Source organism: Bubalus kerabau, chromosome 12 (assembly GCF_029407905.1).
Source record: "Bubalus kerabau isolate K-KA32 ecotype Philippines breed swamp buffalo chromosome 12, PCC_UOA_SB_1v2, whole genome shotgun sequence".
Classification (NCBI taxonomy): Eukaryota; Metazoa; Chordata; class Mammalia; order Artiodactyla; family Bovidae; genus Bubalus; species Bubalus kerabau.
In genome coordinates this window covers 35844305-35870290 of record NC_073635.1, presented here as the reverse complement: position 1 = coordinate 35870290, position 25986 = coordinate 35844305, and the positions used below count along the sequence as shown (strand labels likewise).

The 25986-nt window shown below is 49.2% G+C and overlaps 1 long non-coding RNA gene across 2 annotated transcripts in view; it reads left to right on the top strand.

Moving 5' to 3' along the window:
* The first annotated feature begins 20152 nt into the window (after positions 1–20152).
* Positions 20153–25986, top strand: part of LOC129624518 (uncharacterized) — a 72193-nt gene continuing 66359 nt past the window's right edge. The window contains exon 1 of one of the 2 annotated variants that reach the window (XR_008700997.1): positions 20153–20349. This is a non-coding gene — a long non-coding RNA (uncharacterized LOC129624518). The remainder of the gene's footprint in view (positions 20350–25986) is intronic. The other variant, XR_008700998.1, reaches the window with a different exon arrangement.

Below are 25986 nucleotides of genomic sequence, written 5' to 3'. Positions count from 1 at the left end.
GGGATGCTGGGAATCTGCTCCAGCTTAGCTGCCCCTGTCCCCGGGAACCACAGGGTCCTGCTATGTCCAAGGATAACTGGTGGTACCCATCCCAGGTCACCAGGGGGTCTCAAGTGCTGGGCTGGGAACAGCATATGGAACTTCAGAGCCCATTGGATGCTGTGGAGCTTGGAGCAGGGGAATGACATGAGAAGGAGCATTTTAGGAAGGATAACCAGCCTGTAGTGCACGGACAAATTAAGATGGAGATGTAGCGAAGCTGGGGAGGCCGGTGAGTCTGCTGCAGTGCTGCAGTGGAGAATTCACTGGAATTCTCCAGGAATTCTCAGGACACAGGAATAAAAGGAGGATTTAGATTCAATACCTGTTGCAAAGCTTAACAGAGCAGAGCTAGCCAGCTGAGAGAAAAGTAAAGAAAACATCCAAGAGGTTGTGGAAGTTTCAAACCCGGGTGCTTGGAGATTGGGGTTGGCAATATCTGAACCACAGATCCATGAGAGGAGCTGGTTTGGGGGAGGTTATGGGGAGTCTGACTGTTTTATCTGAGGGTCCAGAGGGCTTTCAAATGAGGCTTAAAATGAGTAGTTGAACTTGTTGGTGTCGGATAATGCATAAATGGTTGCTCACAGGTCACTTCTGGCTTTAGGTAGGATGGTTTGTGCCTCATATGGGCTTTACCTGCACCATTAAAAAAATGGAAGTGGTTGCTCATTAACTGCTTATAAAAATCTGCAGTTCTGACTTCTTTTGAAAAACCTTATTATTTGGAGCACTGAGCGCTCATTCTCCCAAGATGGCAGTAGTGTGGACTTGGAGGGACTGTGTGCTCCCACGCTGCCTCAGTCTCCACTGCTCCCTCCCATCCTCCCATCCAGCCTGAGTTATTTATACCACCTGGCTGGCCCCTCTGGGTACTGGGGTGTTCACGCCCTATTCTGAGGTTTGGAAAAGATGTCAGGGTCACATATGCAGATTTGGGAACACTAACTTTAGAGAGATGAGTTGAGGTATTGATTGAGTGAAACTGATGAGGGGGAGTGAGTAGGAGGTGAAGGGGGGCGCCCATCAGAAGGACAGGGGGGCCTGGGATGGAGGCTGGGGGGGAAGTGCGGAGATGGAGAAGAAGACCCAGAGCAGTATTGTTTTGCAGAAACCAAAAGAGAAGTGGTTTTCAGGCTGGAAACCAGCCAGGTTAGTGCTGCAGAGAGAGGGAGGTGGAGGAGTCCTGCTGAAGGTCGCTGCTCAGGAGAGGGACGGTCTTGTGGAGTCTTGGTGCAGCGGGGAGGGCACAAGTCATTTGCAAACATGGCTTTTCTGTTTCTAATAATCTGAGGTCGTCTGCACAAGGGTATTGGGGTGCAGAGAACGGCGGGGCACACCTGGGACTGGCCTTGCTCTCAATTTCTCCCTCACCTGGTGAGAGCCCTGGGAGGGGGTGGACAGGAGGCAAGCAGATGATCTTCCATTAAGATGGGGAGTCTTAATTCCACACCTGCTCAAGGCTAGGTGCTTGTTTCATTCTCACAACAACCTTGGCGGTGGGTCTCCTTGTTTGCATTTTTATGAATGAAGAAAGCTCACAGAGATTATGGGATGTGCTCAGATGACTGCAGCAGTGATGGAGCTCAGGGAGAAGTTCTGAATGTGACCTCATTCCTCTTCTCACACTGCCTAGGTGGGGGATCTAAAGCAGCCCCATTCTCAGTCATCTAACCCCAGCCTGGGTCACCCCTCCCATGGGCAGGAGGCTCTTCTCATTGCTCTGAAGCACTGCTCCAGCCAGTAGTCACGTCTTGCCCTGAAATGGTTGAAGGACGTTAAGTTTTAAAGAGAAAAGAACTTATTTTGAGTCCCGTAATATTGCTCAGCACAGGAAAGGACTTTACTGTATCCTGAGTACACTAACATCTCCTAGGGCTCAGTTTATTTCTGAAAATCGTGTGCCGTGAATAGTATCCACACTATTATACAAAAAATGGAAACAATCTGTGCTCTGTGATCAGTGGTCTGGACTTGCTTCTTTACCGTCTTTCTATATAGGTCAGAGCACTGACTCAACCCCATTTTGTAAGAGGGTAGACAGTCTCAACACCTCCTTGTAAATACGAGGCCCTCTATTCACAGGTGAAGGAGTGAAGATGCCTTCATGGAAGATCACAGCTCTGCACTTGTCCGACCACCTCACATCCTCTGGCTCTGGGGAGAGGGAGACAGAATCTAGAGTCAACATTCTCAGAATCTCCCCATTCCCCCCAAAATGACTCTTTTTCCCCTTAGGGGAATCACTAACATCTAGCATCATAGGATCTAATATTTCTTGAATACTTACCATGTGCCAGATACAATGATAAGTGCCTTGACCAGCGCTTCCTTGTTTTATTTTCACAACAACTACTTCTGATTGTTGTTGTTTAGTTGCTAAGTTGTGTCTGACTCTTTGTGACCCCATGGACTGGAGCATGCCAGGTTTCCCTGTCCTCCACCATCTCCCAGAGTTTGCTCAAACTCATGTCCATTAAGCTGGTGATGCCATCCAACCATCTCATACTCTGTTGTCCCCTTCTCCTGCCCTCAATTTTTCCAAGCATCAGGGTCTTTTCCAATGAGTTGGTTCTTTACATCAGGTGGCCAAAGTATTGGGGCTTCAGCTTCAGCATCAGTACTTCCAATGAATATTCAGGGTTGATTTCCTTTAGGATTAACTGGTTTGATCTTGCAGTCCAAGGGACTCTCAAGAGTCTCCTGCAGCTCCTTGTAGCTATGTTTATTATTTACATTTTACCAATAAAGAAACAGAGGAGGTGAGAGGGCTGGAGGCCATACATTCAGCTGCTGAGCTGGAATTAGACGGACTCTTCCCCGTGTTGCTGTGAGCCCGCCAGAGAATCAGCTGTCCCAGGAGGGACCTCAGGGCAGCATCAACCAATGTGATTATCAATCAGTCTTCCCTCCAAGGCACCATGGTGCCCTGGAGAGACCTGCTTCTCCCCTGCACTGGCTCACTCTCCTCGGGGAATTATCCCTTCCACCGATTTACAAAATGGTAGACTTCAGACCAACGGTGCGTCCTCATTTCTGACCCTAGAACCAGGCAGGACGTGCAGTCCGACCAAACATTGTTCTCTGACTTGTGCCAGGACTTATATGGAGAATTATGCCACGAGTGAACATGAAAACCTACTTACCTCATGTTTAATGACTTGGTGATTAAAAGAAAAAAAAATGACAAAAAAACCAAACCAAAACAAAACTGAGATTGCTCTGGGAAATCTGGGGACTGCGTGCTCAGCGCACTCTCTCATCTCTGTGATTCTAGGAGGGTTTTTTTGGGCTGGATGGGCCCAGATTACTGCACAGCCCTAAATGCAGATGGCTTCTCCTTCGGGAAGTGGCCATGGTCAGTAATGGACCCCTCGTGTTAACAAGAAACATAAGGTGGGGATGGGCAGGGGGCTTCACAAGGTATTTATCACAGCGACTGTGCCCAGGGCTTTCTCACAGTGATTGCTCCATAAATTTCAGTAATCTTTCCTTCTCTGATTTATATGGCTTTTCTAAAGGGCATTGTTCGCCAGCACATGAACGCGGACGCTAAATTTAGCTGGAAAGCACCCAATCTCTGATGCTCCAGTGCCCCGTGGAAGGCAGGCATCTGCCAGTCAATAACCTACTTTTGTTCCAGTCTTCCTCGCTCGCATAGATCATGCCGTGGAGGCTATTTATAGCTGGAAAACATGCTGGAAGTTGTCAGGAGCCCTTCCTGCCGCAGTGAGCCGCCCTCCCAGGAGCCGAGTGGGTACGTGTGCAATCTTCCCAGCAGCGCCCGCACTGGGTGACCTTGACGGGCTTCATCCTTCCTTTGAAAACTGAACCTCAACTTGAAATTTCAATTAAAAGGCAGCGAGCTGGCTATCAGGCTTTGGCGTTGGCTGAGCTGCTGTTCATCATGGTGTGGATTGGAGATCCCATTGTGAGGCCCGTAAGGCTCACTTATCGGGAACCACAGCCGCTGAATTCATCTCCAGGTTCACCAGGAGTGGGGGGGCTCAGGAGAACTTTGTTTTTTTGGTTCATAAAAGAGATGTGGTTAGGAACACAGGGAAATCAAGGAGGACAAGGACATCTGCCCTGTGGAAGGGAGGGAGTGAGGGGTGGACAGACGCATCCCTTGGTAGGTACCACATGGAGCCCACCTGTCTAACCCACAGCAGTGGGCACCGACTGGTGGTGGGTGTAATGGCTCTGACTCGGGGCTCAGTGAGGCTCTTGGAGCTTCCCTGGTTCAGCTGGCCCATAAAATGACTTAAGTCTGGTTGAGTGGGTTGTTTTGCATTGAGAAAGTTATTTAAAGCCTTTTAAAAAATGGCATTATCGGAGCCTGTTATTGGTTTACGTTACTTTGTGGGGAGGCACACGTCGTTTATTGCAATAGAGATCTCTCGATCCCTAGATAAAAAAGCCCTCTCTGTGATGGGGTCACCCCATCAAGATCCCCAGACACTGGCCCCCTGAGTGGGGGTGGTGGCAGGGCCGTGCACCTGGGCCCCGTGAGTCAGGGGGGTGCTCCCCAGGCTGGGATGCCAAGGGGTCCTGGAGTTTCCTATGCAGGCTCATTCTGTGCTCCCCTCAACCTGCTGCAGAGTGCTGTCCTTCAGTGAGCATGACTCTGTGCTTTTAAGGTTCATAAAAATGCGGTTGGGAGCACAGGGGATTGAGTACAGTGCCACTCACCTGGCTGAAAGGAGGGAGCGAGGAGCCCAACGGACATGCCTCTTGCTGGGCACCACCATCATCTCAGACAAAGATGTGGGGAGCTCCTGGTTAGGAGCCTCTGAAGTCCAGTGCGGTCTTGGGAACATGATGCCTGGGATCTTCAGAGAAGAAGTAGGACTCGGACCATGCTGCTCTCTCCGCTTCTGCTGTGATGGTAAAAGACTGTCCCACGACTAGTCAGGTGGCAGCTGGGTGGGGCTTGCCCTGCACCCGCTGTTGGGTGCTCCAGGAACCACGCCCCTCAGACCTAGCCGCCCTTGGGCAGACCCTGGCACCCCCACTTTACAAACAGGGAGCCAGGCATGGCACACAGCGGGTCCTGGCAGGAGGTAGAGACCTCGGCCGGCCCCTCTGTCCCCGCCTCAGTTTCCTCTTGGGTGAATGGAGCCTCAGCTCTTCTTCACCACTTGTAGCCATGAAGCTGACCCCCTCCCCCATACCCCCTGCCCACTTCAATGGGTGGGAGTGGGTGGGGGTAAGGAAATGGGACTGCCCCCATGTCCTGATCCTCTGCTCTTCATAGCATCAAGGTCTAATTCTAAGCAGAGGTTTAGCCCAAGGTTTGCCAGACTCCACGGTGTCCCACCCTTCCTGCTGGACCCTAGAGATGGAGGGCAGAAGGGGGCAGGCACCTAGAGCCTCCTCCACAGTTGTCAAGGAGATAGGCAGGGGATGGGATGCAGGAGGCCTGACAGAGGATTTGCTGATTTCCACAGTGAACATATTCTCATCATGGCTGACTTCAAACTACCCATGGCTTAACAACTGGCTTTGAAAGTTCCTGGACATCTGACCCCTGGAAATCGCATATCAGCCCTTAAACGTGTGCCTGGCATCTGTGGCCGATGTCTGTGCCATGCCAGCTTTCCTCTGCTTGGCCAGCCTCACTCTGCCTCATCTCAGACACCCCTGCGTGGTGGTCTTGGTGCCAGTCCTGCAGATGGTCTGATGCATTCTGTGTGTGTTATATACACGGTTCCACAGAGGGCACGCACTGGAGCGATGGTGCTGACGACCTTCCAGCAGCTCAAGTTGCTCATGTGGGCAGTGCGCAGGGACTGCCCACCTGAGGGGGTGGGAGTCAGCCCCATGGTCTTGGGGGGCCCTGGGTGTGAGGATGGGTGCAGGGTGGGGCTGGGCTGGCAGAGCAAGTGGAGACAGAGGGGCCTCTTGCAGCCCCGGCGCCGCCTGAGCTGGTCTGGGCCGGTGACGAGCAGCGCCAGGTGCAGACGGAGCAGCTGTGTCTTCACGGCAGGACTGTGTTTATCTGTGCCCCACGTGGAATCCCTGGGAGCTGCTCACTGGGACTTTCAGCCTCCTCTCCCTTGCACGCCATGTCGAGAAGCTTCCGTGGACAGGACCGTGGAGACAGGGAGCTGGTGTCTCTTGCTGAACTGTGACCTGGTCATCTTTAAACCTCCCGTGCTCAGCGCGGTGCTCTCTCTGCAGTCACTGGTCCCCAGGAGCCTCGGGTTCCAGAATCCAGCTCCCAGTCCTGGGCTTTGTGGGGTGAGTTCTCTCTGGGGTCCTCCTGCCCCTGATTTGAGCTCCTCCCATCTGCCCTTCACCCTGTTTGGTAGGTGTTTTCTCTGATGAAAATCTGATCATCGCCTTGAATAAAATCTCTCCTGTCTTCAGAGTGAGGTCTGGACTTGGTGAGGCATCTGCCCCACCCTCGCTCTCAACCTGGGGTCTCTAGGTTGGCCTCCATCCCTGTGACCCCCTACCCTGGGCTCCAGTCCTGCTGGCGGTCCTGCTTTCCTCCACTGGAGGCAGCCTGGCTCCCCCTGGCCCCTCCTCCGTCCTCCTCCTCGATGCATTCACCTCACCCCTCTTTCCAAGCTCGCCTGGGCTCTGAGGGCCCCTCTTGATTGCCCATGAGACCATCACAGCAGGTCCATAGCTCATGTGTCTTGTCCACTCTGACGCCAATGACTCCACAAGATGCCCAACATGTAGCAGGCACAAAAAATATGCTTCTTATGTGAATTGACTCAAATGGATTATTCACCTTGTGTGTGTTTGTTTTCATCACACACATCAGAACCTAGCCTTGGCAGCTCTCTTAGGATCACGGAGTGGAGGGAAGGGTGGCAAGTGGAGTGGGTGTGTCAGGGTCAGGCAGAATGCCCATGGAACCCCTGCCCCCCCTTACCCCCAGGACCAAAGGGTTGATAGTGGACTGCATGCGTGAGTGCACAAAGCATTCGGTTCTCAGCTCTAAGTGGAGGGCAGACGACACAGGGACCCACCAGCTGCCAGGAGCCTGGTCTGGCCGTGGATGCCCCGACGCCTCTAGGAGCCTGAGTGTCTGGTCCCTCTGGCCTCAAGCGCAGCTCCCAGCAGCCCTGTCCGTGAGGGAAAGGACCCTGCACAGCGCCAAGCGGGGACCTGACATCTGTGCTGTTGTGTAACCGGCTCTCCTCTGGTCCTCGACAGAAAGTGGGTCATTGACGTGCGGACACAGCATAGCCTGGTGCTGTGTGTTTGGGAAGGCTGTGATTGAAGTCCTGCCCTGGCGCTGTGACCCCAGAGGCTGCAGTGCCGTGACGCAGGGGACAAGGAGAAGATGACGAAGCAGCCTTCTGGGGGACCCTGGCCCTTGGCCTGATGCGTTCGTGTTGGTTTCTGCAGCTGAAGATGCGGTGAGGCCAAGACAGCAGTGCCCCTGGCAGCCTCCGTAGAAGAGGGTGAGCGGCCGTCTGCGCTCCTTCTCCACCCGTTTCACAGACACCAACCCTCATGCGTTTAGATAAACAGGCCCAAGGCCTTCACTATGGGGGGTTTCTTAGTCACTACTGGTGACTTCCTGCTTTGGACCAGCTTCTTTTTCCCCTGGCAGCTCTACCAAGTTTGGGGAGAACATCATTATTTTATTTTTATATATGTGTGAGTAAATCATATTACCTCTCATGGGGCATTAATAAATCTTTTCAGTAAATAGCAATTTTGCTTTATTTATTTTTTAAGTAGGCTACTGAGAGTACAATGAATATAGATTCCAAGACCCAGCCCTCCCTCTGTCATCCCCAAGGAGATGTATTTGTGTATGTCTATTATCAAGATGTCTTGACCATCATCTGTAAAATAGACAGCCAATGGGAATTTGCTATATGGCTTAGGAAACTCAAATAAGGGGGGTGGTTATCAACCTAGAGGGGTGGGTTGGGGAAGGAGATGGGAGGGAGGTTCAAAGGGCATATATGTATACCTATGGCTGATTCATGTTGAGGTTTGATAGAACACAACAAAATTCTGTAAAGCAATTATCCTTCCATGAAAAAAAAAAAAAAGAAGAAGTCTTGACCAAAACACACTTTGTCTTCTCCAGACTTTCTTGACTTCATTCATTGATGTCAGAGCAGATAGTTGGCTTTTAAGTTACACAGTCACATGGAGGAAGTGAGGCTAAGTGCCGGCACAGCAAAGTCAGCTGCATCAGATACTGGTTTGTCACCAGCAACCGTGGCCGTCATGCTCTAGAAGAATAACTCACACGTATTAAATGCTGTTTATGTGACCAGAGCCTTTCGTGGATTATCTCATTTAATCCTACCAGGTCCTTCCTGTGGTCATGCCCATTTTCCAGATGAGGAAGCTGAGGCTGATGTACGTTGTGCAAGATCCCCTGGTGAGGGACAGAGCCAGGATGTGAATTAGGTCCCTGAGCAGACGCTCGTTGTGCGTGGGCAGGGTGAAGACTTGGGTTCACCATCGAGACACCTGCACCTGGATGAGAAAGTCCTCTGCTCCGGGTTTTGTCTTCAGGTGAGAGTGAGATGTGTCTGTCTGTGCTGCAGGTTCTTGGTGAACTGCGTCGGCCCAGACAAGAGCTGGGTGGCCGGCCTGTGTGCGGAGCCCGTGGCCCCTGTGCGTTCCGCAGGGGGAGTTCTGTGGATCTCACCTCTGCCCACACCCTCTTCTTCCCCCTCCTGCACCCCAGATCCAACCAGGTAGGCAGGCAGGACCCCAGCCTGTCAGGGCGTCACGTGGCTGTGGTGACCTTGCACCTTAATGGGCCGTTAGAGAATCTGTCACCCAAGTTCCCAGATGCTTGGAAGTGTACGAGCCGTGAACCCACGGGGACCATCATGGGTTGAATGCTGTTCGCCCAAGTGTGCTGAAATCCTACCCCTGGCCCTTGGGACAGTGCGCTTATGTGGGAATGGGATCTTTGCAGAGGCCATCCAGCTAAACGGGGTTACAGCGGACTAGGGTGGGCCCTCGTCCATGACTCCTGTGGTCCAACAGAAGGGGAATTTGACGCAGACCCACAGGAGATGGCCCCTGAAGACAGAGGCAAGACAGGAGTGAGGTGTCTACAAGCTGAGGACAGCTTCCCACCAGGAGCAGGAGGGAGGTGGGCGAGGGGCCTCCTCCAGGCCTTCAAGGGAGCAGACCCCTGAGCACACTGCCTTCAGGCTTCTCGGCCTGGAACCATGAGAAGACCCTTGCTGTGCTAAGGCACTCAGCGTGCACCATTTGTCGTGGCGGTCAGAGCAAAGTACAGTAATACAGGGAGTAATATGGGGAGCTTGGTTAGAATGCATATTCCTCCCCCGACCCAGGTTCTGAGGGCATCTGTGGGGGTCTTCAATAAAGAGCCAGGTGACATGACCTGGAGGGTCAGGAGGAGTGACCCCAGCCTGGTGGGTGCACACCCATCACCTTCACCATCAGAACTACAGTGTAAGTTTTATTTCCTAGAACAAAAAGCTGCTTGTTTTTGTCACAGCAAATGATAAAGAAAGAAAAAGAAAAGCCCGCCGCTGGTTTTGTAAGAGAGGGTGTACAAGGAAAGCGTCCGAGACGCGTTCTGGATAAGGCCGTGCTGTCTGCACACCTGTCTGGGCTCTGAGGCCAGCGTTCGGGTTCACACCCTGTCTTATCTTTATTACTTTCTTTATCTCTAACATTTGAATGTTGACCCAATGCGGGGCGTGGGGCGGGGCTGGGCCATGGGTGGACCTTGTTTTGAACCAAAGGATACAGCCCAAGGGAGTTGGAAATGTTTTTATGTAACTTCTAGCTTGCCTTCTGGGCTTTCGCTCCCTGAATTCCAGAAGCCAGAGAAGCTCTGGAGCCCGAGCCTGTCGCTGCCTTGCTCTGCTCACCCCTGCCAGGGCACTGGCTCCGCAAGACTGAGTTAAAGCTTTTGAGTTTGATGGGGGAATTCCCAGTGGTAAAGAATCTGCCTGCCAGTGTAGGAGACCACAGGAGGCGCAGGTTCGATCCCTGGGTCGGGAAGATCCCTTGGAGGAGGAAATGGCAACCCACTCCAGTATTCTTGCCTGGGGAACCCCATGGACAGAGGAGCCTGGTGGGCTGCAGTCCATGGGATCGCAGAGAGTCGGGCACGACAGAACACACAGAGGCCTGAGCACTCTGCAGTTTGGGCCTGACTTTTTCTGCAGCCTGTGTCCCTGGCTTCATCACTTGATCTTCTTCTCCCTCTGCTCATCCACCCTGGCCAACTTACTGCCTTGTTCCCCCATCGGGGTCCTCAGTTTAGAAGTCGCTTCCTACGCAGACTTTGTTAACCCTCCAAGGCTGGCTTAGGGTCCCTGATCTGTGAATCCCTGCAGCACGTGTCACTCTCTGCACGTGTCATGTCAGGGCGCTGAAGGCTCACCTCTCCACCTCCACCGTCCAGGTTCCTATGTTGAGATCCTAGCACCCAACATGGTGATGTCAGGAGATGGGCCTTGGGAGGTGGTGTGATAGTGGGAGGGTGCAGCCCTCATGAATGGGACTGGAGTTCTCATGAGAGAGCCCCCCCAACCCAGACTCCCCAGCTTTCCCACTGTGTGAGGACACGGCAAGAAGTGACCTGGATGGCAGCCCTCACCGGACAGTGGTGGTACCCTGACCTCAGACTCCCAGCCTTGAGAGTAATCAATCCCATTGTTTATAAGCCACCCAGTCTGTGGTGTTTGGTTAGAGCAGCCAGGATGGACTGGGACGGGCCAAGCCCTGGATGTGATCGTCCTGGGAGATGGGGCCTTTGGGTGAGGATGGGCCCCCCTGAGGGGATGGGTGTCCTCAAAGAAGGGAGACAGACCAGAGCTGCTTCTCCACTGTCTGCAAGCCCCAAATGGGCCTCTTACCAGAACCAGACCAGCCCTGGGCTTTGCATCCTTCAGGACTGTGTGTCTGCCCCCTCACCCCTACTTCTCTGCCTGAAATATCTTCCTCACAGGCCTACTATTTCATCACCCTGGATTTATTTGTGTCGTGAATGTCTACTGCATCTTCACGTAGTATGTTAAGTTGCGCTGAGCCAGGATGGAGACACTTGGCCATGTCTCCCAAGACTCCACTTCCACCTCCCTTATTTCTGTTTTTCCCAGGGGGTGAAGCTCGATAGAACAGCACAGGAACAGGTTGAGAGAACTGGATTCGAATTCTTGGGCTACTAGGAATATACTGTGTGATCCTCAGAAGTGATTTATCTTTCAATTCAGTGCTCAGTTGTGTCCGACTCTTTGAGACCCCATGGACTGCAGCATGCCAGGCTTCCCTGTCCATCACCAACTCCTGGAGCTTGCTCAAATTCATGTCATTTGAGTTGGTGATGCCATCCAACCATATTATCCTTTGTTGTCCCCTCTTCCTCCTGCCTTTGATCTTTCCCAGCATCAGGGTCTTTTCCAATGAGTCAGTTCTTCATATCAGCTGATGAAAGATATTGGTTTCAGCTTCAGCATCAGTCCTTCCAAATATTTAGGACCAATTTCCTTTAGGATGGACTGGTCGGATCTCCTTGTAGTCCAAGGGACTCTCAAGAGTCTTCTCCAAAACCACAGTTCAAAAGCATCAATTCTTCAGCGCTCAACTTTATAGTCCAACTCTCACATCCATACATGATTGATCTTTGGGGGGCTTCTATTTTATCATTTGAAATGGAAATGAACGGCAAGAAGTCTTGATAGCTTTAATTTGTTGATGCTTACTGTACCAGACTCAATATTACATCTTTTCCCTGCATTTTTTTCCTTTTGATTTTCACAGAAACTCTTTCTGAAGACTAGTTGTCATTATTCCTATTTTACAACTGAAGAAATGAAAGCTCAGAGAGTTAAGTTATATGCTGGTAAGTGACTGAGCTGGGGCAAGATTCAGCTTTATCCATTAAGTTGTATAATCAGGTCACTGCCAAGTTTCCTTACATTTATAATATTCCATGAATACAGATGGACAAGATCTAGGGCAATCTCTGTGCTCCTGTGGTTAATAGCATTTGAGCTTCAAAGTTATGTAAATATAAGGACTAAAAGCAAAATCATTTATATTTATTGTTGGTCACCTTACATGCCACATTTTTAGATATCTTTTTAATTGTCGGTTGGATATTGGACTTTTTCATTTTATCTCCATTTATTTTCATCTCTTTTTCTCTGTTGTGTTCTATATAATATCCTCAGGTTTATCTTCAGTTTGCTAATTCTTCCTTCAGCTTTGTCTAACAGTGTGTTAAACTGATCCACTGAGATGTTTTAATTCCATTGACTATACTTTTTATAACTATAAGCTCTATTTGGTTTTTAAGTCTGTCTTCCTTTTTTTATTTTTTATTTTTTTTGTCTTCCTTTTTTTAAAAAAAGCCTCATTTTTTACATTTTTAGTTATTTTCATCTTAAATCATTTAATTTTTTTTTAGTTGCTATACAATTGTTCTATCAGCATAAGCTAAATAGCATGATCTCGAAACTGTGAGCTGCCCTGAGGTTTTGAATTCTCAGAGGGGAAAAAAACCCATCAGAGACAGAAAGACTTTCTCTTTCTCTGCCTGTGTTGGGGGTGAGTTTTTTCCAGTTCACTGTTTCCTGGATTCTTCAAGACTTGTGTCTTTATGTGGCAGTTTCCCTTCCACCTCCTTGTCCCTTTGGGGAGCCAAGGTTGTCAGCCCCTTCTCGCTGGAGTTGTCAGTGTGGGTTCACACCGTTCTCACTCTGGTTTTGGTTTCATTTCTGGCCTTTAGGGAGTTTCTTTCTTTCTTTTTTTTTTTTTTTTTGAGAATCCAGCTAGGCATTTAAAAGGCATCTCATGGTTTATGCAGTATCTTAAACTGTATTATAGTGGGAATTGTTGCAAGTGGAAATTTTCCATTTATTAACTAAAAATATAATAATGGTTCTTCAAGGCAGGCATTGTTATCTCCAGTTTGCAAATAATAAAGTCCTTAAGAGAGGTTTAATGACTTGCCCAGCATCACACGGCTGGTAAACAGAGTCCAGACCTGTCCTTCTCTAGCCAGCGCTCTTCTTCAAAATGCATGGGCTGGGAGCCTGGAGTGGGGCGCCAGCTCTGGCTTGGGGGAGACTGGCCACAGGGAAGGCTGGGGCCTTGCTAGTGTACCCCACCCTTGCTTTCTAGGTTTCCTAGGAGGGGTTCTGAAGGCCCAGTCACTTCAGGGCTGTAGGGTTGGGGCACCAAAATGTGTCCTCACGTGATAAACACAATCTGCTTAGGAGGAGGGAGGAGCAGGGTGGTAGGGGCTGAGAGGAAAGACACCTCCTTAGCCCTGCGTCAGCGGGTTCCCTTGTCTCTGGGGAAAGAAGTCTCCGAGATGACCAGGAGAAGGACACAGCACAGAGAAGTCTGACTGAGGGTCGCTCAGAGGACAGGTGGAGGCCGGGGCAGAGGGCCCTGGCTGTGCTGTCTGGATGGCGGGCCTTGTCTCCACCCTCAGGCTGAGGCTCGCTCCCATCAGCCCTGCAGGTCCGCCTGCAGCAGAGCTCGGGAAACCCGACACGGGTGCTGAAAGTGAATCCCCCATCTCCACTTTCAGCGACTTCTCCTCCTCTTGTGATTCAGTCTCCCAAGGGCCCTAGCCCTGATTAAGCCATCAGTTGGTGAAGGTATTAGGTTCAAGCAGCATTAAATGATTCTGGGCTCCAGGCGAGAAGGGCAGGGTGGACATCCCCCGTGGTCCCTCCTCTCTGGTGGTGCTGCTCAGTGGACAGTAATGATGTTAGAATGGCATAAACCATGGGCCAGAAGGTAAAGGACAGCAGGGAGCACACGTTTGCATTTGAATGTGCTATAAGGAGCTTTACAAAACTAGAGAATTGGAAATGAATTAATAGGAGCATAGAAATATAAGTAAATGAAAAAGAGATAAGCAAATTCCTGTGTCAGCCAGGGACAGAAACGATTGGATAACATGAATAATCTGTGAATGGGATTTACAGAGATGTAATACTGTGATCTCTGAATATTGGTCAAACTAAATTGGAAACTTGTTGGAAAGAAAATGTACATGTGTGTACACAGGGCTGGGGGGAGAGACAGCAGATAATCCCTGAGATTAAAGTAGCAATGTGTGCGAGTTTTTCCGAGACACGCATGCCAATGTGAAAATAATGAGCTGGAAGATCTGACAGTGGTTGCCTTCGGGGAGTGAAAAATAGGGCAGGAAATTTTAAGGTTTTTTCCTTCACAAGTCTCACAGAACAATTTGACATTGAACTAAGCACAGGTGTAATATTGATACAAATCAAGCAAAAGGAAAATCAGTATGCAACTTCCTAACAGAGAGTACTTTATTTTTTAAAAAGTAAATTAAAAAAGTTAAGTGACCGAGCCTTACCTGAAATCAGAATATCTGATGGCAATCTTGGTGTCAAGCCCCCCGGGGAGCCCCTGTGCTCTCAGCCCCGTCTTCTGGGCTCATCTCCACACGTGGGCCTCAGGCTGCAGTGGCTTCTGACCAGGCCTGGCTCTTGGTGCCGTCCTACATGGCTCTGTTTCCTCTGCCCCTGCTTCTGGGGTCCTCCACGTTCTGGACCTGCTGCTTGTTTTTTTTTTTTTTTTTTAACTAATTAATTATTTTAAATGGAAGTAGAGTTGATTTACAATATTATAAGAGTTTCAGGTGCACAGCATAATGTTCAGTGTTTTTACAGAATATGGTCCACTTAAAGTTATTGTTAATACAAAATAATGGCTATAATTTCCTGAGTCGTACAGAATGTCCTTGTTGCTTGTCTTATACATAGTAGTTTATACCTTTTAACCCCCACCACATCTTGCCCCTCCCCTCTTCCTTCTCCTCACTGATAACCTCTAGCTTGTTGTCCATATCTGTGAGTTTGTTCCTATTTTGCATATGTATATATATTCCTTTGTTTTTATTTTTTAGATTACACATATAGTGGTATCACACAGTATTAGTCTTTGTTTGACTTATTTCACTAAGCGCAGTATTTTCTAGGCTCATCCACATTGCTTCAAATGGCCAAATTTCACTAATTTTTATGTTAATATTCCATTATGTGTGTATATATATATATATATATACCACATCTTCTTTATCCAGTTGTATGTTGATGGGCACTGGGTTGCTTCCACATCTTGGCTATTGTAAATAATGCTGCTATGAACATTGGAGTGCATAGAGTGTTGGGATATGGATATAGGATTACACACTGTTTAGTTACAGCTGTTTAGTTATAGCACTCATGGAATTTAGCTCTCAGTAAACATGTATTTGATTTCCTGCTCTCTGAAAAATGCAAGCAAGCTTCACGCTTGTTAGTCTTAGGGTTATGTCTTGGTGTACTCTCCCAGATGGTCTGAGGAGGACTTAGAAGTGGCAGAGGTAATAGTTTAATTGAAAGGCTGTAAAATTAATAGAGTCTTTCTTCAATGCCTTCTATCTTTCTTTCTATCTCTCTTTGGTTGAGTGGGGATTATGAGAAAAACGGGAGTCTGTGAAGTGTCATATCTGATCTGGCAGCATCCTGCTCTGGACAGGTTTGCAGAGATTGGTGTCCAACAGAGATGGGGTTCAGGGTAGGAAGAGGAGGATTACAAAGGAATGCCAAGTTATGTTTGTATGTGGAGGGCAGAGTTCATTTTAAATTTAGAAGTATTCAGGGGGAATATGTAAATTTTTGTTGTCCTCCAGCACCGAAGACCCAGAATTATAGTTATCAAAATGTAAGTGAAACAACTGTGTTTTTTTTTTAAGTAAAATGGACCCTGACAATATACAGTTTTTCTTGTGTCAGGGAAGTCCTTGTGTCTAAATATGTAATTGTAGAAAAATAAATGTGATAAAACATTAAATAGAAGAGGGTGTTGTTTGAAAGAAACTAATTGTTAACAGGTTGTTTAATTATGAGGATAACATCCTTGAAAAAAAAAAAAAACTATTTACATTTCTAACTCCAGATCCTCTTCTTTATTGTTGCCATATAAGCAGTTATTTATTACTCTGGTTCAGGCATTAGAACTAGAGAATAGCAGGCAGCTTTAGGGTGGAACCAATCAACTCTGTGAAAAATCTAACTGTATTTTAGTTCAAACTTTTGGATGTGGGGCTGGATTCTAGCCACCAGGATAGAACATGGTCCAAGAGTCCTTGCAGAAGCGAGACGGCAGGACCAGTGAGACCTTCATCTAGATCCTGTCAAAGAGGAGGGTTTTAAGTTACCTGGAGCCCCCTTTCTGGTCAGGCACTGACATGAGTCATACAGGCTCACTCCTCACACTGTGTGAATCTGTAGAGGCTTTGGGTTTTTCCCCACCTCACTGGATCCCGGATGATCCAATGCTGAGCCATGGGATCAGGTGCCAAGGTCCTAGAGCAGAAAATCCACGGGCTGTCCGGGTAGGAGGTGTTAACACAAGACCAACCACGATGCTCACTCTTTGCAGATCCATCCAGGGGGACAGCCTTGATGCTCAGTGTGGCCGTTACCCTTCACCTAATATTATTCCTGGCCTATGTTTCCCTGGACGGCTTCCTTCTCCTGGGCTATGTCTTGATCTTCGGGAGATTTCAGTTAAATGAAAGAGCGTGGAATCTGGAGTCTGGCAGATGTGAATCCAAACCTTGTCACCAGCCCTGTTAGCTGTGTGACTGGGGCAAACTGTCCTTTCTGGGCAATGATCCCCTCATCTGTAAAATGCAATCAGAAAAGAAACAGAATCAGTGAGGATGAGCCAGTCTCCATGCGCGTGGTCTGGTGCTTCTCGGTGTCTCCTAAGCATCGGGCTGCTCTCCAGCACCCATCCCCGCGGGAGCCCGTCTGAGATGGCAGGTGTGCGCACAGCGCGGGGACTTGGAGCACAGGAACAAACCAGAGACAAGGGCAGGAATGATCCATTTAGTAGAAGAGCGTGGGCCGGGCCTCACCTATGGCCTGAGGACAGGCCAGGTCTGCGGGCGGGAGGGGCGGGTGCGGGGATGCAAGTCCTGGAGGCGCCCCAGGTGCCGCAGGTGCAGGCTTGGGCACTTCGGGCAGGTGTCCCGAAGGACCAGGTGTGTGCGCATGCGCGACCGTGCCTGCGCGTCCATGCCTGCTTATGTGTGCGCGCGCACGTGCATCTGGGCGCGTCCACGGCGGCAGACCCGCTACCAGAACCGGAAGACGAGACATATTTCTGTGAGGCGAGGTGCGAAGATTGGACGGGTGACGGTAGACGGCTGTCCACAGAGGACTGTCCGCACTGGGTTCCGCCCGGAGCATGGGGGCCTCGCGCATCGGCCTCGGCCTCGGCCTGTCTGCTCCCGGGGCTGCCTGCGGGACGCCGTTGCCGCTCCGGCTCCCGTCTCCCTTCAGGAGGGCCAGGGCCTCGCGCGCGGGTGGGCAGCACGGGATGCGGCTCACTCTGTGCACTGGCAGGCCTCGCTTCCATGGAGACCGCGGCCGTGATGCGTGTGCACGACTTCACACGGCCCCTCGGCGCAGTGACAGTTGAGGAGGAGCCTTGGGATGTTCCCTTGACCTGCTGTTGAGTGTCTGACTGGTTTGAGGTGTGAGCCTGGCACCGCCCTTGGGGATTCGCTTCTACCTGGTGTGTTAGCGCATGAAGCGAGTGGCCACCCTCAACCCGAAGGTCGAGCAGAAAGCCACCAGCCCCGAGAAGATGGGTCTCCTCTGAGATGATGGCTTGACGGCCCTTTGAGACAGATGCCACAATGTCTTTCTCATTTCCCCAAACATCCTGGTTTCTCCTCCGGGCCCACAGGAGGGAAGAAGGAGGAGGAGAGTGAGACGTGAAGGAAGCGTCTGGAGGAGAAGGGCCCAGGAAATGGATTCTTGGCAACGTCCTCCATCGGATAAGCATCATCGGGTAATATGTTTCAATTACCTTTTCACCTGGACCTTTGTTTGTCCTTGATTTTTATCCGTGGCACATTGATAATATTCTTCGTTAAACTGTGGGACTTTCCCGGACTCAACACCGTGCTCATAAAACAACCATTTCAAAATGTCCTTTTTTTTTTTTTTAGTAAAAAAAAAGTGTAAACAAAAAACACACCTAGATCAACAGAGAAGTACAACTGCTGCAACAGAGTGGCCGTAAACAGGTTGACAAAGCCGTTTTCTCAATGGATACGTTAGATATTAAAATGCAGGAGTTTAAGTGAAGAGCACAAATCAAATGCTTGTGGTGACACTTAAAGAGCTCACAACTCTCTGCGATAACACAGCCAAATTTAAAAAGCAGTTGTAAACATGGGAGGAATGAGAAGTATACATGAATATTTAAAGCAGAGTCAGGCCTGGGGTGCCTCCTGCTAGGAACAGCTGGCTGCCCCCAAGGGTCAACAGAGCTGGTGGGTCAGGGGAGACCTGCAACCCAGCCAGTAGCTCTCATCTCTAAGAATGTACGTCTTCACGGATGCCCAGGAGAGTAGAGGTGCTGATCCTTGAGAGGGGTGGTTACAACCTTCCTTCTCAGTGCCCTTCGCCAACATTCTAGTACCTAGTGAGCATGCAGACTCCAGAGCAGCATAGGAGAAAAATGTGCCAGGAAAGACTTCCCTTTTACTTCCTGAGAGGTAAATTTAAAAAAGAATATCCTGTCTTTGGTCCTCAGATTTCTGGTATGAGGAAGTCATGAAGACGAATGCCCAGGGGACAATGTCTTCTTTCCTCTCAGCTTTCCTTTCCCAGCAGGGCCAGCCCCAGGTCAGGGGCGTGTCCCAGCAGCCCTTACACCTGGCCTGGGGAGCATGAGGTTCCCTAGGACAGGAAACAGCCTCCTCAGGCCTGGGGGCACAGGAGGGACCGACTGTATGTGTGCTCTGGCTTCCACACACCTCTCAGGCCCGGCGCTAACGTGCTTTATTCCACTTAAGTGCACCCCATCTCTAAATCATTTCAGTTGGGTTTCCTTGGTCTGTTTACAAGGTCACAAGTTGCTGACATGGGGTGAATGGAAGGTGAATGCCACCTTCTAAAACCATTGTCAAATCAGCCCAGCACATCTCTGTGCTTTTCATAAGTTAATTGCTAACTTCCAAGGGAAAAAACACCGTTTCTTACTTTCTGGTCTCTTATCACATATGCTGAGCACGGCTTGGTTAAGCAGTAACTCTCGCTATGCAGGTAAACAGAATTCCCTGCCCCACCCCCTTCTCCCTGCGAATCTAAGAACTGGGGGGAACAGTCAGCAGCTATTAATAACTCGCCGAACTGGAAGTGATTCAGTTTCATTAATACACCTTGAGAACATTTACATCCACAGAGGACAGAGTGTTTACAAGGCCTGAGTAGGTTTTATGGAAAAGCAGCTTTATAGGCCCTGGGGCTGTTCTCGTGCCAGCACCGACCTTCACAACAGTGGGCTATTACTTGACTGAAAACCTCAAGCTTTTGCTGAAGTTGGCCCTCACTCTGTCTTTTCAGAGGTTCTATAAACGGCCGGCACCTCAAGAGTCAGCAGTGGTTTGGGGACTTGGTAGTGGGTGAGTTTGAATTCCATCCAGGCCTTGGATGCAGAGAGTGGAGGAGAGACAGCAGAGCTCTCGCTTCGTCCACATGAGTGGGTGGAGGGACTAGGCCACCTATGGAGTGTGACTTGGAAGTTGCCAGGAAAGCAGGCCCCTGACTGAGAAGTAGGCCTCTCTCCTCAAAGACCTACCTCAGAGTCTGAAATTTAGACCAGGAGATCTCTGCACTTCTGTTTGGGCGTGGTCTCTAAAACATCTCTTGTAAAATGCAAAAATCCTACTTAAAAGAGGAATGTATTAACATATCAGCACCCAGACCACAGTCTATGCATTGGAGACACCTGCAGGATGGGGCCCTCCCCCAGCTGGCTTCTGACAAGGGGCTGGGGCCCCCTTCTTCCCTAAACCCATGTTGCCTGCGTGTCCCCAGGAGCGCCTGTGGAGAGAACCCCTGCTGCTGTCGTCTGGAGCTCGTGTTCTCGTGGCTTTGAGATTTCTGCCATAGTGCGTACATTCAGGATTGGAGTAAGAGCTTTAATCCTGAACTTTATGACAATCTTCCCCTCCCTGGCCACGAGATATTCCAGTTCAGCCCCCGACCATCCCGCCCACCTCTCACCTCTGGTTCTGCGCCCCGCCCCCCGCTCCCCTAGGGACAGGAAACAGCTGTAGAAGCCCACCACACAGAAATCTGCCTCCCTTCCCACCTGTGCACTCGTGGTTCCAGCTGCAGTACTTGGCTCGGACTGTCTACCTTGTGCCCGCCTGCTGGAGCCTGCCGCATCCTGTCCCTTCTCGGGCAGCACCAGCCCACACACCATCCTTCCCACTGTCCTTGCACCCTGGCCCCCAGCATGCTGCTTGCTGCACCATCAAGGCTCACAGTAAGTTGATCAGAGGACTCTCTTCCTGCATCACGTTTACAGGGCGCTGTGGTTGGTGCTGAGGTTAAGGACTTCAAGGCTGGTGTGCTGCCTCTGAGGCTGGAGCGTGGCAGGGTGCCACATAGGCTGGGCCATAAACCAGAGTAACTGCCGCGTGCAGCCGTGGGTATACTACTATAACGGGGGTATGAAAGGGTTATCCCCGACTCACACAGGGAACTGGAGGCTCCTAGGGTGGAACGTGGAGGCTGAGGCCCTGCAGCAGGTGTGGAGGGAAGTGGAGGCGGGGTGCTCAGGATGGCTTCTTGCTTCCCATGCTTCCGGGCCAGTTGGCGTGGGGTTGGCACAGTGTAGGAGGGCTGACGCTCGCCGCTGCTCGGTAAAACAACCACCCCTCTCTGGTCACTCTGCTTGAATGTATGTTTTAAGTTTTATTTGTGTCAGCAAGGAGTCTGTTGTGTGTGTGCGTTTTGCAAGACGCATGTCACGGGAGTGTGACGTCAAGAGTTGCTGGGTTGAGTTGTGGAAAGAGTAGCATTTGCTGTCGCCTGTTTTTCCAGATGATCTCACAAGTCAGTGAATTAGTTCATTCCTTCACCAAGTGTTTATTAAAACGTATGCAAGATACTGTTGTGTACTCTGGTATCAGATGGTCTTAATCTCGTGGCGAGGCACAAAGCAGAAGCTGGTGCCGAGGGTGCGGGTCTGGGAGGGGTGGGGTGTCTTGAGACGGAGGCCGTTTCTTGTTGAAGTGACTGCAGGTGGCATGTGACCTGGCTGCCAGCAATGGGGCGTGTGGACTGTTCAATACAAACGTGGCAATGAGCCTGTCGCCTCCCTCAGGGCCATAAAGCAGGCACTCCATCAGTATTTACTGAGCTGATTTGTAATCTCACGTGCAGCCACACAGCTGAATAGAGGAATTGTGTTTATGACTGAGTCTGGTACAGTGTATTTCATTAGCACAATGATGATGAAAAACAGCTCGTGTTATTTGCCTCACTCTAAAATGCTTGCATATTTTAATTATAAGGCCAGGATTCTTAACCTGGAGATCCCAAATGAACCTAATAGACCCAGATATTAAATGCAAAAATATGTATATATATGTAAATGCTTATTTTTCTATTTATTGTTTTCATTAGATTCTTAAGGGAAAATGTAGGAACATCATAGTTGAAAGAGCTATATTCCACAAAAGGATAAAGCTGATCTTATTTCTTATGCAAAATCAATGCATTCTTTTCTTATAATAAATATTAACAAGAAAATGATTTGCACATAACTTTTTAATTTTTAAATTTTTATTGAAGAATATTTGATTATAATATTAAATTAGCCTCAGGTAATGTTGTAACTTTTAATTTATTTTTATTTACTTTTTTTTGGTTACGCTAGGTCTTCCTTGTTGCATGGGGCTTTCTCTAGTTGCAGTGAGTGGAGGCTACTCTTCGTTGCAGTGTGCGTGTTTCTCGTTGCGGTGGCTTCTCTTGTTGCAGAGTACAGGTTCTAGGTGCACAGGCTTCAGTTGTTGTGATTCACGGGCTTAGTTGCTCTGTGGCATGTGGAATTCCCATACTAGGGATAGAACTTGTGTCCCCTGCATTCACAGGTGGGCTCCTATACCACGCAGGAAGTCCCATAACTTTTTAAAATGTTATAATTTGTAATAGATAATGTGTCTAGAATATATCACTGTGGCTTGGAATATAAGAAAAGTTCAAGTGGTTAAGAAACATTTTGGAAATAAGTGATATATTAACTAAATTGAACGATCAGTGCACACCAAAATCCTTAACAGTATTCCATCCATGTGCTAGAAATATAAAATCAACAAAGATTTCCCAGACTCTAGTTGCTGGATTCTAGTGACTTGAGGAGTGTCTGGAGCAGCCTTGGAGATGGTGTGAGCCTCCCTGCAGTTGGCGGGGTTGCCACCCTGTTTGGGGATGGTGGCAGAATGTGGTGAGCGAGCTGGTAGCCATCTGGAGCTGGGGGGTGGGGGAGGGGGTTGCAGTGGGTGGGCGCCATCCCAGGGTGGATTTGGAGGTAAGAGTTCCAGGGCGAGCAGCTTGCCTGGGAGCTGATGCTAGGAGACCCAGGGAGGGGGTGAGCCCCAGGAGGGAAGCAGGTGCTCATGCAGGTTCCCCTGGGGGCATCCAGCCTTATTCCTCCCAGGATCTTTGGGGGCCAGTGCAGTCCTGTGACTCTGAGTGACCCTGCTGGGGCGGAGAAGTGATTCCTCTGCGACGTTGGTTGAGGGCCACTCCTGGGAAGGGCGAACTCCCCAGCAAGGGTGGAGAGGGACAACATCCTCCTTCGTGCAGGGCTGCAGGTTGGCAGCTGGGGAGTCTGGCTAGCCTGTAGGGAAGGGTCAGTGCTGAGCACATGGGGGAGAACTCCCACATTTCTGCTGCAGATGCCTCTCACTCTGCTGGCCAGGCCCCTGGATGGCACTGGGGGTCAGTAGACCCCGACCCTCTCCGCCGTCCCCCTCCTCACACGTGGTCAGAACCGGGGTGCCACCCACAGGTTCCTGCCAAGGTGCCGTCTCTCAGCCTGGAGCACTCAGCTCTGAGGTTTTAGGAAGCGCTTCACGTAGTGTGGTAACCAGAGAGATTAGGGTAGCAGTAGTGGTTTGATATTAGAAGTGATTAAGGCAAAGAAGTGTGCTTTCTCTCTGCTTTGAAGAGCTTTGGGCTAAAGTAGTTGGCTTATCAGAGTGCTTAGGAGCTGAGCACTGTATGGATAGACCTCCGTACCGCCTCCCCGACCCGCTCCCGCCCTCCCCACTCCTGTGCCTTTCTCATTCACTGTCTTTCTCTTTAGGAGAACTTCCACTCAGAAAGCCTTCTCCACTTTCAATAGACTAGACTGTTTTCCTTGTCCTGAACTTAAAAAAATTTTTTTTTATTAAATGTATTTATTTTTTAATTGAAGGATAATTGCTTTACAGTATGTTGAACTTTTGAGGAAGACAGGGACCATATTTTGTTGATTTTTGTGTTCCTGGTGCTCAGCCAAACTCCTGGCACGTGGCGGGTCTTGAGAAAATGTTCGTTAAATGAATGTGTCTCCTTGGTATACTGAAATAGGACAGCACAGAGGACCATCTGGGGTGCTCTGCCCTTGGTTGGCGGCCTCTCCCTGTGCTCTGGGTCCCGCCCGCCCTGCATTCAAAGTGAGACTCAGGTCTCCAGAGTCCACAGGAAGCGGATGTCGTTTTAGGGTTCAGCACGGTAAAGCAGTCTTTCACAACTAAACCTTTTCTTCTGAGAATTGGCAGAAAACCAATTGGTAAGTGAAAAACTGATGAGTTTTCTGGAGTTACTGTCCTAAGAAATTTTACATCTCTGTAATTTCTTAAATTCAGCTGTGGAACATCTTACCGAGTGAAATTAAATACCATTTTCCTCATCACCGCCCTGGTACTGCCTCCTGTGAGGTTTCTAACCCTGTTGGCACTGGTACTTCTCTTTTTCCGCTGTTTGTAAACTTCTATTTATTATTATCTTTTGAATCTCTGGCAAAGGTTATACATATACATTGAAGAAAACTTAGCTGCAAAAGATATGAGAATGTGAAAATAATTTCATCATTCAATGATAAAAATTATTAACATATTGGTCTAAAATCTTTTTATGGATATAACACAGAAAATGTTTTGTCTTATTACAAGCTGAGAATATGTGTTCTAGTTTCTATTTAGTTAACAGGCAGGGGTATTTGAGAAGGGGTTTTATTCTGACCATTTCCCATTGAAAACCTCTCTGCAGTGTCTTTTCCTGCCCTCGATTGAGTGAAGAATTTTAGAAATAAAGTGGCACAAGATACACTTTATTGAAGCAAAATTTTTACAATGCTTAAAAAATTCTCTGTGTAGAATAAATATTTTCTTTTTTTTTTTTTGTGCCACCTAGCTGCTGAAATTTGGGCTAATCCTTCCACTTTCAGCTTGAAACTGGCATGGAACAGTAGTAAACTCCTCCTGTGAGGTTTTACTTATTTCGTTTATTTCCCCCAAATTAATTTTACTGTGGTAGGCTAGAATAACATGTCGCCAAACATTTAGGTTTATGTGGTGAGGTTCAGCCAATGAAAGCAGGAGGTAGAATGCAGCTGGACTTGGAGGCTGACAGAGAAGGGATGCGAAAGCCTCTGTGAGGTGCTGGGAGAAGTCTTCAGAGGACATGGACCATTTCCTCAGACAGCAGGCTCGGTCATCGAGAGGGGACAGTGCTTCCAGCTGCCTAAGTCTCACAGCTTCTGGTGGATCCCGTGCTTACATGAGTGCTTGTTACAGGATAAACGCAACTGCCCTGGTTGGGTTACTATGTCCTTGCCAAAAAGTCGACGTACAGGAAGAGCCAATTTGGGTTAGTTTACTCTTCTTGACAAATACAGAGGCTTCACAAATGGTCAAGGAAGTAGCCATGCAGCTGGACTGGAGGTGCTCATGTATCAGACAATACCTGGAGTTTCAGATCAATAGCTGCACTACAGCCTCCATGACAACGTCTGAAAATAAAAACAGGGACAGTGTGGGTCACAGCTCTTGTGGATTTGCTAAAACATGCTTTAAATATCATACAACCAGTTAGAAATTCCTTCTGCAAAGCTCACTGCCTCCTCAGACTGACTTGAATGCTTCCCTGTAAGAAGTTGCTAACACCGGAGGACATGTGTGTTTAGAGCTTCGTTTCTAAATATTATGTCCCACTAAATAAACCAACACTCCTTGGAGGACCTCAAGGCTGGGAGGAAGTCCAAGATGAGTCTGACTTGTCTCAGTAAGTCAGAAGGTGAAGAAGTGCTCTTATGGTATAGAACAGCCCACAGAAGCATGGACAGGCCAGGGGCGCTCCCTGCAGGCGAGGGGTCACCTGAGTGGCAGAATAGATGAGGACAGGAATGGGCTGTGAGTTACCAAATCATGTAGGAACCCTTAGGTTCATGGGGCTAAAAAGTAAGTAAACAGAATAAAGGAAAACTTCTCTTTACAGCAGAATGTCATCTGATGAATGCATGAAGAACAGAGTTAGAAAATCCCCACTGTGTACCATCAGAATAAGGTCTGTTCAGGTTGGCATCGGAGAAGGCAATGGCACCCCACTCCAGTACTCTTGCCTGGAAAATCCCATGGATGGAGGAGCCTGGTGGGCTGCAGTCCATGGGGTCGCTAAGAGTCGGGCACGACTGAGCGACTTCGCTTTCACTTTTCACTTTCATGCATTGGAGAAGGAAATGGCAACCCACTCCAGTGTTCTTGCCTGGAGAATCCCAGGGACGGGGGAGCCTGATGGGCTGCCGTCTATGGGGTCGCACAGAATCAGACACGACTGAAGCGACTTAGCAGTAGCAGCAGCAGGTCAGCATCGGTCATGGATGCTGAGACCGTTGGTTGACAGTCTGAGGGGAATGGGATATTTACATTGTCTCAAGGTCTTCCCCATAGTGTTAATCACAGGGTAAAAATGACAGTTCTGTAGTGAAGAAACCTGGGGATTTAACAATGAAGGAATCAAAGCTTCTGTCACGGATCATGGGCCTCACTGGCATGCAGGTCCCGCCATGATGCCTCCTACCGAGCATCTCTGCTCAGATGCATAACCCGTGTCCGATTCAAATCCAGGGGCG